This window comes from Panulirus ornatus, chromosome 9 (assembly GCF_036320965.1).
Source record: "Panulirus ornatus isolate Po-2019 chromosome 9, ASM3632096v1, whole genome shotgun sequence".
Lineage (NCBI taxonomy): Eukaryota > Metazoa > Arthropoda > Malacostraca > Decapoda > Palinuridae > Panulirus > Panulirus ornatus.
Genome location: NC_092232.1, coordinates 29,004,994 through 29,019,146, shown reverse-complemented (window position 1 = coordinate 29,019,146; position 14,153 = coordinate 29,004,994). Strand labels below are relative to the sequence as shown.

Genomic DNA, 14,153 nt, shown 5'->3' with positions numbered 1-14,153 from the left:
TACAATATTCGTTCTTATGTATACTGTTGTTACAATATTCGTTCTTATGTGTACTGTTGTTACAATATTCGTTCTTATGTATACTGTTGTTACAATATTCGTTCTTATGTATACTGTTGTTACAATATTCGTTCTTATGTGTACTGTTGTTACAATATTCGTTCTTATGTGTACTGTTGTTACAATATTCCTTCTTATGTATACTGTTGTTACAATATTCGTTCTTATGTATACTGTTGTTACAATATTCGTTCTTATGTGTACTGTTGTTACAATATTCCTTCTTATGTATACTGTTGTTACAATATTCGTTCTTATGTGTACTGTTGTTACAATATTCCTTCTTATGTATACTGTTGTTACAATATTCGTTCTTATGTGTACTGTTGTTACAATATTCGTTCCTATGTATACTGTTGTTACAATATTCGTTCTTATGTATACTGTTGTTACAATATTCGTTCTTATGTATACTGTTGTTACAACATTCGTTCTTATGTGTACTGTTGTTACAATATTCGTTCTTATGTATACTGTTGTTACAATGTTCGTTCTTATGTATACTGTTGTTACAATATTCGTTCTTATGTATACTGTTGTTACAATATTCGTTCTTATGTATACTGTTGTTGTAATAATCGTTCTTATGTATACTGTTGTTACAATATTCGTTCTTATGTATACTGTTGCTACAATATTCGTTCTTATGTATACTGTTGTTACAACATTCGTTCTTATGTATACTGTTGTTACAATATTCGTTCTTATGTATACTGTTGTTACAATATTCGTTCTTATGTATACTGTTGTTACAACATTCGTTCTTATGTATACTGTTGTTACAATATTCGTTCTTATGTGTACTGTTGTTACAATATTCGTTCTTATGTATACTGTTGTTACAATATTCGTTCTTATGTATACTGTTGTTACAATATTCGTTCTTATGTATACTGTTGTTACAATATTCCTTCTTATGTATACTGTTGTTACAATATTCGTTCTTATGTATACTGTTGTTACAATATTCCTTCTTATGTATACTGTTGTTACAATATTCGTTCTTATGTATACTGTTGTTACAATATTCCTTCTTATGTATACTGTTGTTACAATATTCGTTCTTATGTATACTGTTGTTACAATATTCGTTCTTATGTATACTGTTGTTACAATATTCGTTCTTATGTATACTGTTGTTCGTTGTTCATGTTCATCATGAACTTGTGTCTGTCGTTGTGAACCTTTTCATGATCACACCGATCATGACACAACTCCAGGATTCAAATTTTTTTCTTTCAGTACGAATTTAACGGTGGAAAAAGGAGCTTGTTACCCGTTGTGACACCTGTTTATTTTGTTGACCGTTGTGACTCCTGTTTATTTTGTTGACCGTTGTGACACCTGTTTATTCTGTTACCCGTTGTGACATCTGTTTATTTTGTTGACCGTTGTGAAACCTGTTTATTCTTTTGACCGTTGTGACATCTGTTTATTGTGTTGACCGTTGTGGCACATGTTTATTGTGTTGACCGTTGTCACACCTGTTTATTCTGTTGCCCGTTGTGACACTTGTTTATTCTATTGACCGTTGTGACACCTGTTTATTGTGTTGACCGTTGTGGCACATGTTTATTGTGTTGACCGTTGTCACACCTGTTTATTCTGTTGCCCGTTGTGACACTTATTTATTCTTTTGACCGTTGTGACACCTGTTTATTGTGTTGACCGTTGTGGCACATGTTTATTGTGTTGACCGTTGTCACACCTGTTTATTCTGTTGCCCGTTGTGACACTTGTTTATTCTATTGACCGTTGTGACACGTTTATTATGTTGACCGTTGTGGCACCTGTGTATTGGGTTGACCGTTGTGACACCTGTTTATTCTTTTGACCGTTGTGACACCTGTTTATTGTGTTGACCGTTGTGGCACATGTTTATTGTGTTGACCGTTGTGGCACATGTTTATTGTGTTGACCGTTGTGGCACATGTTTGTGTTGACCGTTGTGACACCTGTTTATTGTGTTGACCGTTGTGACACCTGTTTATTGTGTTGACCGTTGTGACACCTGTTTATTGTGTTGACCGTTGTGGCACATGTTTATTGTGTTGACCGTTGTGACACCTGTTTATTGTGTTGACCGTTGTGACACCTGTTTATTGTGTTGACCGTTGTGGCACATGTTTATTGTGTTGACCGTTGTGACACCTGTTTATTGTGTTGACCGTTGTGGCACATGTTTATTGTGTTGACCGTTGTGGCACATGTTTATTGTGTTGACCGTTGTGACACCTTTTTATTCTGTTGACCGTTGTGGCACAGTTTATTGTGTTGACCGTAGTGACACTTGTTTATTCTGTTGACCGTTGTCACACCTGTTTATTCTGTTGCCCGTTGTGACACGTTTATTATGTTGACCGTTGTGGCACCTGTGTATTGTGTTGACCGTTGTGACACCTGTTTATTGTGTTGACCGTTGTCACACCTGTTTATTCTGTTGCCCGTTGTGACACTTGTTTATTCTATTGACCGTTGTGACACTTGTTTATTCTGTTGACCGTTGTGACACTTGTTTATTCTGTTGACCGTTGTGACACTTGTTTATTCTGTTGACCGTTGTGACACTTGTTTATTCTGTTGACCGTTGTGACACTTGTTTAATTCTGTTGACCGTTGTGACAACTCCTGGTGCGGAGCCATGATCAATGTATACATGTCCTCCTCTGTAACACAGGAGGGTGGTTGATGGGCGGAGGTTTCTCCCTCGTCCTGCCTCACTCACTGTAGGGGAACAGATAGATATTCAGTTGTGAGTGTAGAGTGTTATTGGTGTGGTCATGAGGAAGGTGGGTCGAGTCTGTACCCACAGTCAGTCAGTCTGACTTGTAGATGGTACATTGTGCGTCAGTCTAGCCAGTCAGGTTACCAGCTGGCCCTCATGCTTCTCCACTCAATCGAAGGATAATTAAATGTTGAATTCTCTCTACATATAATACTACACAAGACAAGATGAGAGATATATATCACCAAGATACAGTATGGCTTTGTGGAAGGAGATTCTGGTAATTACAGCTGCCGTTGCTTGAAGAACAGTGGCACAGTGAGATGGGTTTTGCTGCAGGGTTCGTGCGTGGTGCTGCCTGGAGGGAGGGGCTGTGCTCGGTGGTACAACTGGGGTTATGATGCAGAGTGAGGGGTACGTCCACACTGTGGGCTGGGTCCCTCATGATGGTACTTCAGACACTGCTCTCCCTCTCTCATGCCTCACTCCCTCCCTCCTCCTGCACACACACACACACACACACACACACACACACACACACACACACACACACACACACACACACACACACACACACATACGTAACAGAGAGAACTTGATAGGACTGGCACTGGTGCAGCTGGCTTTGGTATGGTTGGCACTGGTGCAGCTGGCATTGATGCAGCTGGCTTTAGTATGGTTGGCACTGTCGCAGCTGGCACTGATGCAGCTGGCGCTGGTGCAGCTGGCACTGATGCAGCTGGCGCTGGTGCAGCTAGCACTGGTATGGCTGACACTAATGGAACTGGCACTGGTGCAGCTGGCACTGATGCAGCTGGCGCTGGTGCAGCTGGCACTGATGGCGGCATCGATGAATAGAGATAAGCTCTACTGACAACATGAACCTTCTAGCACCATGAAACAACCTGATGTGTTACCAGTGTGATATTGATATCAAATTACACACACACACACACACACATTATATATATATATATATATATATATATATATATATATATATATATATATATATATATATATATATATATATATATATATATATATCCCTGGGGATAGGGGAGAAAGAATACTTCCCACGTATTCCCTGCGTGTCGTAGAAGGCGACTAAAAGGGGAGGGAGCGGGGGGCTGGAAATCCTCCCCTCTTTTTTTTTTTTCTTTCTTTTTTAATTTTCCAAAAGAAGGAACAGAGAAGGGGGCCAGGTGAGGATATTCCCTCAAAGGCCCAGTCCTCTGTTCTTAACGCTACCTCGCTATCGCGGGAAATGGCAAATAGTATGAAAAAAAAAAAAAAAAAAAATATATATATATATATATATATATATATATATATATATATAGATAGATAGATAGATAGATAGATAGATAGATAGATAATAGAGAGAGAGAGAGAGTGTAGTTTTTGGAGGTTTGCTATATTCAAAGCCCGGGCTCGACCCAGGCAGGTGAGATGTGGTTTTGATCGGCCAATCTTATGGCAGTCGCGTCCCTCATGGACCACCTAACCACTATGTAAATACTCGTCCAGAACCTGGTGAAACTTGCCCAGTCTGTTTTCCATAGTGTTCCTGGCATTGCTTCAGTAATCCCGGCGGTCAGGGGGTCTCCCTTGTTCGTGTTCATTGGGCGTTGTGATTTTAGTGGTAATATTTCAGAATCTTCCATGGCTGGCGTGAATCTTCCATGGCTGGCGAGGTAGTAGGAAATTTGTTGCAAGTGTAGGTTATGGTTTATATCCTTCTGCAATCGTCCAAGTAAAAAATGACGACATGCTTCTCTTGTCTGCGTTCCAGAGAGTCCAGTTCTCGGTGATTTCAGTCGTTACCGGTAGTTCAGGCCTTATTGTACCTCAGTAATCAGAGCCGTGGAGGATTTCTGAACTCTTTCTAATCCCGTAGTTCCGCTCGCCTTGTGTGGTGTTGTCAGACCACGGTAGTGCGCTGGACGTGAAAGTAGCAACGCCTTGAAGAACGACACCATCAGTTTTTTCCCTCATCGTCTTGAAATTCCGCAATCGCCATCCCATCTTTTTTGAGCGAGGCAACTGTTACCTCATAATCTTATCTGGTGGTGAAGTCGCCAGATACCATTTCTCTCAAATTGTTCACGTTATTACATTGTGATAAGGTGGTTTTTGTGGCCATCCAGTATTTTGTGCTACTTTTGATTTCTGCTTTCTCACCATACCAACGAAGATAGAATTCATCCCTATAAAAAAAAAAGCTGTTTTCGATGGCCCAGTTAAAGACATGTTTTACGTGTGTCTGAAACTCCTCAGTGTCCCCTGCTGACGACAAGATATTCATACCAGTTTTATTAACATCTGCTGCAAAGGATGATGTGAAATTGTGACTCGTGTTCCGTCAGATCTAAGAATGACGAACAAAAGAGATGGAAGTACACTTCCTTGGGGAATGATCATATTATCTTGGTAGCACCTGTAATAACCTGATTTGGTATCTGTTAGTTAATTTTTTTTTTTTTATTTCGCAGATTACTTCCATCTTGCTCGTTTGCTACTACGACACCATAATCACGTCTATGTGTCGAACAGTTTTGCCAAGTGTGGCCATCATGTCATCATTATGTTTGTTGTCCAAGGCCTCTACAACCTTATCATCGTGGTCATACCACAGAGAGAGGCCAGAGCTTCCCACCCGAATGCTATGTTGTCCTGGATTTTGTATATTGTCAATTCCATGAAGTGATTCAGTTTCCCTATTCGGACACTCTTAAATATTATGACACTGTGGTATTTCATTGTCATCAGTCATCAGTGTTGCTTCCTGCATTATGGTGTAGGCGATCTGAACCAGTTTTAAACTCTCGGGGACTTTTTTGCCCCTGGAGGATATTCCGTGTTCGTGCAAGTGTGGTGCTTTGCGTTTCTTTACAACGACAGATCCAGGAGTCTGGTGCTCGCGCAGAGTGCATCGCCACATTCACATTGGCCCTTTTGAAATCAGTCAGGCGAGCTGATGAGATCTGCTGCGTGTAACATAAAGAGGATTTAATACTGTTCTGCCAGAAGTTGGTTGGTCGGTGGGCTGGGTCGCTTATATTTAAGGTAGTATTTGCCTCACGTATTCATGTTCCTCTTTGCGAGTCTCTCTCATTTCCTGGCAGTCAGCCGTGGATGGCCATTTTCTGTTCTTTGTGGCCCAGCGGAGTTTATGGTCTCAGATTTGCCTTACGTATATGAATAACAGTTTCTCTCTCTCTCTCTCTCTCTCTCTCTCTCTCTCTCTCTCTCTCTCTCTCTCTCTCTCTCTCTCTCTCGTGTCGACCATGGCTTTTCCTTTGTCTGGTATGACATTCTGAGTGTATGTTCGTCGTCTCATTTCACAGGGTTACCTTCCCGCTGCTGGGTAAGGTTTTCTTCTAATCCTTTAAAAAAGCCCAAAAAGGTCTGCAATTTTTGCCTTCTATAAACGTCTCGTCTTGCTCGCTCTGCTCTACACCTTATGTTCCTTCTCCTCACTGGTATTAGAATCCCTTTGTGATCCGTCATTTACCACAATCCTCAGGTGTTATCCCAGTGTGTGGCAACCATCTCATTCATTACTCCTACCTCACCCACCTGCTCACTATTGACACTAACGTTGCTGAATCAACCTCCAAGGTTTTGTGTATTTCTCTCCTCATGGTGTAGTATTCATGTTTGTTTATACTTTGATTAAACTGTGATCAGGGTACAGGATGTTTGAGGTGGTGATATGTCACAGACCAGTTCCACATCATGTGTAGAGACTGGGTGATGTCACAGATCAGGTCCACATTATGTGTAGAGACTGGGTGATGTCACAGATCAGGTCCACATCATGTGTAGAGACTGGGTGATGTCACAGATCAGGTCCACATCATGTGTAGAGACTGGGTGATGTCACAGTTCAGGTCCACATTATGTGTAGAGACTGGGTGATGTCACAGATCAGGTCCACATCATGTGTAGAGACTGGGTGATGTCACAGATCAGGTCCACATCATGTGTAGAGACTGGGTGATGTCACAGATCAGGTCCACATCATGTGTAGAGACTGGGTGATGTCACAGATCAGGTCCACATCATGTGTAGAGACTGGGTGATGTCACAGATCAGGTCCACATTATGTGTAGAGACTGGGTGATGAGTGTGGTGTGGTCTGCCTTGCCTGAGGGAGGAACGTGCCACACAGTCCATCACTGTCTTTCTCTGTACATGTTCGTGCCAGGTGCTTCCTGTAGACCTCCCGGCACAGTGTTGTTTCCTTCCTGTTTCCTTTCTTATGTGTGACACGTTGAAGGCCACGAAGAATATAGTATCATATATATATATATATATATATATATATATATATATATATATATATATATATATATATATATATATATATATACATATATATATATATTATTGCTTTTTTACTTGATCGCCTTTTCCCGCGTTAGCGAGTAGCGCCAGGAAACAGGCGATGATAGACACATATACTTACATACACATATATACATATAAGCACTTACCAGTACATACATATATATTTCCATACATATACATAGACATACATATACATTTATACAAATCTACATATTCATACTTGCTCGCCTTCGTCCAATTTTGGCGCCACTCCGTCCTACAGAAAACAGCATGTCATGTGTAATGCATCGAAACTACACCTCCCTATCCAGGCCCCACAACCCTTTCCATGGTTTACCCCAGACGCTTCACTTGCCCTGGTTCAATCCATTGACAGCACGTTGACCCAAGTATACCACATCGTTCCAATTCACTCTTCCGTGTACTCCTTTCACCCTCCTGTATCTTCAGGCCTCGATCGCTCAAAATCTTTTTCATTCCATCCTTCCACCTCCGGTTTGGTTGCCCATTTCTCCTTGTTCCCTCCACTTCTGACACGTATATCCTCTTTGTCAACCTTTCCTCACTCATTCTCTGCATATGTCCAAACCGTTTCAGCACACCTTCGTCTGCTCTGTCAACCACCATCTTATCATTACCACATATTTCTCTATTACTTTTATTACTTACGAGATCAATCAACCTCACACCACATATTGTCCTCAAACATTTCATTTCCAACACATCCACCCTCCTCCGCACAACCCTATCTATAGCCCATGCCTTGCAACCATATGATATTGTTGAAATTACTATTCCTTCAAACATACCCAATTTCGCTCTCCGAGATATCGCTCTTTCCACACATTCTTCATCACTCCCACAACTTTCGCCCCCTCCACCACCCTATGATTCACTTCCGCTTCCATAGTTCCATTCTCTGCCAAGTCCATTCGCTGATATCGAAAACACTTCATTTCCTCCAATTTTTCTCCATTCAGACTTACAACCCAACTAACTTGTTTCTCAACCCTGCTGAACCTAATAACCTTGCTCTTATTCACATTTACTCTCAATATTTTCCTTTCACACACTCTTCCAAACACAATCACCACCTTCTGCAGTTTCTCGCTCGAATCTGTCACCAGTGCTGTATCATCGGCGAACAACAACTGACTCACTTCCCAGGCCCTCTTATCCCCAACAGACTGCATACTCGCTCCTCTCTCCAAAACTCTTGCATTTACCTCCTTCGCCACCCCATCCATAAACAAATTAAACAACCATGGTGACATCACACACCCCTGCTGCAGAGCGACCTTCTGTGGGAACTAATCACTCTTCTCTCTTCTTACTAGTACACTCGCCTTACATCCTTGATACATACTTCTCCCTGCTTTTAGCAACTCACCTCCTATACCATATATTTTTGACCTTCCACGAAGCATCTCTATAAATCTTATCATCGCTTTCTCCAGATCCATGAATTCCACATGCAAATCCATTTGTTTTCTAAGTATTTCTCGAACACAATCTTCAGATCAAACACCTGATCCACCCATCCTCTACCATCTCTGAAACCACATTGCTTCTCCCCAATCTGATGCTCTGTACATGCCTTCACCTTCTCAATCAATACCCTCCCATATAATTTTGCAGGTATACTCAACAAATTTATGCCTCTGTAGTTTGAACACTCGCCTTTATCCCCTTTGCCTTCATACAATGGCACTATACATGCATTCCTCCAATCCTCAGGCACCTCACAATGATCCATACATACAATTATTATCCTTACCAGCCGATCAACAACAAAGTCACCTTCTTCCTTAATAAATTCAACTGCAATACCATCCACTCCCGCCACCTTACCGGATTTTATCATCTGCAAGACTTTCACCACCACTTCTCTCTTCACCAAACCACTCTCGCTGACTCTCCCACTTCGCATACCACCCCGACCAAAACACCCTACATCTGCCACTCTGTCATCAAACACATTGAACAATCCTCCAAATACTCACTCCATCACTACCTGTTATCGCGTCTCCTTTTGTCCCTTTACATATGTCCCCATTTGTTTTCTTGTCTTTCGTGCATTATCTATCCCCTTCCTAAATATCTTTTTATCCTCCTAAAGTCTGATGATACTATCACACCCTAACTCTCATTTGCCCTCTTTTTAAACCCCGGCACCTTCCTTTTGACCTCCCTCCGCTTTCTCTTATATATCCCAATCATTTGCACTCCTTCCTTGTAAGTACCGCTCAAACGCCTTTTTCTCTTTTGCTTGCTACTTTACTTCTTCAACCCACCGCTCACTACCCTTTCTAATCTGCCCACCTCCCTCCTTTTTCATGCCACATGCATCTCTTGCATATGCCAGCATCGCTTCCCTGTATACCTCCCATTACCCACCCAATCCCATCATTTCATTTGCTCTCACCTTTTGCCATTCTACTCTCAGTCTCCCTTGGTATTTCTTCACACAAAATCCCCTCCAAGCTCACTTACTTTCACTACTCTCTTCTCTCCGACAGTGTTTCCTCTTTTTCGAAAACCTCTACAAATCTTCACCTTCACCTTCACAAAATAGTGATCAGGCATCCCACCAGCTGCCCCTCTCAGCACATTTACATCCAAAAGTCTCTCTTTCACACGTCTTGCAATTGATACGTAATTTTGTAATGCACGTTGATCATCTCTCCTGCTCACATACGTATGCTTCTGTATATCCCTTTTTAGACCAGGTATTCCCAGTCACCAGTCTTTTTCAGCACACATCTCCACAATCTTCACCATTTCCATTCATAACACTAAATACCCCATGCACACCAATCATACCCTCAACTGCCACATTACTTACCTTCACATTTAATCACCCATTACTAATACCTGATCTCGTGAACCAAAACTGCTGACACACTCACTCAGCTGCTTCCAAAACACTTGCCTCATTATCTTTCTTCTCATGACAAGGTGCATAAAGCACCAATAATCACCCATCTCTCGCCATCCACTTTCAGTTTTACTCGCATCAATCTAGAATTTACTTCCTACACTCTATCACACACTCCCACAACTCCTGTTTAAGGAATTGTGCTACTCCTTCCTTAGCTCTCGTCCTCTCACGAACCCCTGACGTCACTCCCAAGACCTTTCCAAACCATTCTTCCTCTTTACTCTTAAGTTTCATTTTACTTAAAGCCAGAGCATCTAGGCTTCTTCTCATTTTGGTTTCATCCATACACATTCAGACACCCCAATCTGAGCCTTCGAGGAGGAGGAGCACTCCCGGCTTGACTCCATCTGTTTCCTCTTTTAGAAATTGAAATACAAGGAGGGGAGGGTTTCCAGTCCCCCGCTCCCCGACACGTGGGGAGTACGGAGGTTGATTTTTCTCCCATATATATATATATATATATATATATATATATATATATATATATATATATATATATATATATATATATATATGCTACGGTGGAGTTTGCATAATCAGTGTAACAGCCCCCTACCCTAAATTGGAAATACCATCATTAACTGAGAGGTAATGACTACACCATGGCTTAATTACAAGAATGCCGGGTCCCAGGCGAGATGGATGCTCAGCCCCTCTTTGTCTGGTTGTTGACGAAGGCTCTTACCTAAATTTGAAGGAGGAATCTGCATGATGGAAGAGGGGGGAGCTGGCTGGCTGGCTGGCTGGTGTGTGTGGGTCCTGCATCACGTGGTACCCGAGGCCGCTTCCTGTACCAAGGCAGACTCCATGTGTTAAGCTCCTCGTCTCATCTGAAATGGTAAACAGTGGAGATCACTTCAGCTTATTGGATGGTTATTGCCAGGGGGGCTGAGGGAGAGGACAAAACAGAGAGAGAGAGAGAATTCCCTCCTCCTCCTCCTCCTCCAGCCTAGCCAGCCGGCGTGTCGCCACCATCGCTTCCCAGCCTCAGTACTGCCTCTCCTCCCCTCCTCCTCTCCTCCCCTCCTCCCCTCCTCCCCTCCTCCTCTCCTCCCTTCCTCCCCTCCTCCCTAACGAGGCAGCTTTAACCTAATATGGCTCACAAAGTTCCTACAGTGTTGTAACGTTATATACGCCAGCATGGCACGCACGTACGTGTACTACAAGATAAATTGATTGTAGTCAGTCGTCCACGTCTCTATTTTGACTTTTTTTTTAACCATAGAAGTGCAGAAATGTTGCGGTTATCAACACTACCCCTGTGTGTGTGTGTGTGTGTGTGTGTGTGTGTGTGTGTGTGTGTGTGTAGAGTTAACATTGTTAGTTTAACTGGGTTTGAGGAAGTTAGTGGATGCGGCGACCTGGGGTGGAAGTCGTGTTGTGGGGAGGGAGAGAACGCTGATTACTGGGGAGGTTAGGTTGCATCTTGTGTTTACTAGTTTGTACGGTGTAGGGGAGGGAGCGCTACGCCCGTGGGACAACATCATCTCAACTTTCTTGTGTTGTCATACACATTATTGTGCAGTTTTACGTTCTCTTGTATTGAGAAATGACTTGGTATTATTCCATTCGTCCACAATTCTTGTACTATGAAAATACTTCGTTATATCATTCCTGGGTTGTCTCTTGGTCGATTTTATGTTATGGTATCTGACGGTACAGTCCTTGAGCTCAGTGGTACAGTCCTTGAGCTCAGTGGTACAGTCCTTGAGCTCAGTGGTACAGTCCTTGAGCTCAGTGTTGCAGTCCTTGAGCTCAGTGGTACAGTCCTTGAGCTCAGCGATACAGTCCTTTGGCTCAGTGATACAGTCCTTGAGCTCATTGGTACAGTCCTTGAGCTCAGCGGTACAGTCCTTGAGCTCAACGGTACAGTCCTTGAGCTCAGCGGTACAGTCCTTGAGCTCAGTGGTACAGTCCTTGAGCTCAGCGGTACAGTCCTTGAGCTCAGCGGTACAGTCCTTGAGCTAAGTGGTACAGTCCTTGAGCTAAGTGGTACAGTCCTTGAGCTCAGCGATACAGTCCTTTGGCTCAGTGATACAGTCCTTGAGCTCATTGGTACAGTCCTTGAGCTCAGCGGTACAGTCCTTGAGCTCAGCGGTACAGTCCTTGAGGTCAGCGGTACAGTCCTTGAGCTCAGCGATGTAGTCCTTGAGCTCAGTGGTACAGTCCTTGAGGTCAGTGGTACAGTCCTTGAGGTCAGCGGTACAGTCCTTGAGCTCAGCGGTACAGTCCTTGAGCTCAGTGGTACAGTCCTTGAGGTCAGTGGTACAGTCCTTGAGCTCAGCGGTACAGTCCTTGAGCTCAGTGGTACAGTCCTTGAGCTCAGGGGTACAGTCCTTGAGCTCAGCGGTACAGTCCTTGAGCTCAGTGGTACAGTCCTTGAGCTCAGTGGTACAGTCCTTGAGCTCAGCGGTACTGTCCTTGAGCTCAGTGGTACAGTCCTTGAGCTCAGCGGTACAGTCCTTGAGCTCAGCGGTACAGTCCTTGAGCTCAGCGGTACAGTCCTTGAGCTCAGTGGTACAGTCCTTGAGCTCAGTGGTACAGTCCTTGAGCTCAGCGGTACTGTCCTTGAGCTCAGTGGTACAGTCCTTGAGCTCAGTGGTACAGTCCTTGAGCTCAGCGGTACAGTCCTTGAGCTCAGCGGTACTGTCCTTGAGCTCAGTGGTACAGTTCTTGAGCTCAGTGGTACAGTCCTTGAGCTCAGTGGTACAGTCCTTGAGCTCAGCGGTACTGTCCTTGAGCTCAGCGGTACAGTCCTTGAGCTCAGCGGTACTGTCCTTGAGCTCAGTGGTACAGTCCTTGAGCTCTGTGGTACAGTCCTTGAGCTCAGTGGTACAGTCCCTCAGTATGATGGTTTGGCCTTTGATCAACTCCTTAGTGATCACGACCCAACCTAAAGATCGTACTATCGTGCTCAAAGATCGTATCGTCGTGCTCAAAGATCGTATCGTCGTGCTCAAAGATCGTACCGTCGTGCTCAAAGATCGTACCGTCGTGCTCAAAGATCGTACCGTCGTGCTCAAAGATCGTACCGTCGTGCTCAAAGATCGTACCGTCGTGCTCAAAGATCGTATCGTCGTGCTCAAAGATCGTATCGTCGTATTCAAAGATCGTATTGTCTTGTTCATAGATCGTATCGTCGTGTTCAAAGATCGTACCGTCATGCTCAAAGATCGTACCGTCATGCTCAAAGATCGTATTGTCGTGCTCAGAGATCGTATCGTCGTGCTCAAAGATCGCACCGTCGTGCTCAAAGATCGTATCGTCGTGCTCAAAGATCGTATCGTCGTGTTCAAAGATCATACCGTCGTGTTCAAAGATCGTATCGTCGTGTTCAAAGATCGTATCGTCATGCTCAAAGATCGTACCGTCGTGCTCAGAAATCGTACCGTCATGCTCAAAGATCGTATCGTCGTGCTCAAAGATCGTATCGTCGTGTTCAAAGATCATACCATCGTGTTCAAAGATCGTATTGTCGTGTTCAAAGATCGTATCGTCTTGCTCAAAGATCGTACCGTCGTGCTCAAAGATCGTACTGTCGTGCTCAAAGATCGTACCGTCGTGCTCAAAGATCGTACCGTCGTGCTCCTAGATTGTACCGTCGTGCTCAGAGATCGTACCGTCGTTCTTTTTGCGTCGCCTGAGCAACATTGCACACATTTAGGGATCACTTCGTCTGTAGTACGTCCACACGTCCGTTGTCCGTATGTCGCCCGGCCGTACGTCGTCTGTCCATCCGTACGTCGTCCGCCCGTCCGTACGTCGTGCGTCTTCCGTCGTCGTCGAGAGTCGTAAACTGTTGTTGCGCAGATGCGTTGGATGTGAGTGTTGCGGGTCAGGTCAGACGCATGGCTCAAGCAAGCCTCCTTACCCTCCCACCCAGCGACCCTGCCTGAGTCCCATACTTTAACCTGCAACTTTCACCTGGCTCGTAACTGTGTTTGAACGTCGCACAGACAACATTTCTGCTCTTTCTTTATCTCATTCCAAACGACTCTACGATCTGTCCAGGCTGAAGTCTGTCTCTGCAGTATCCTGCTGCTGAAAGCATTTCTGATCGTGTTTCCTTTC

The 14,153-nt window shown here is 43.8% G+C and overlaps 1 protein-coding gene across 1 annotated transcript in view; it reads left to right on the top strand.

The window, feature by feature from the left end:
- LOC139750304 (oxysterol-binding protein-related protein 1-like) overlaps positions 1-14,153 on the top strand; it is a 745,131-nt gene that overhangs the window by 540,749 nt on the left and 190,229 nt on the right. The gene's annotated exons all lie outside the window — the stretch shown is intronic.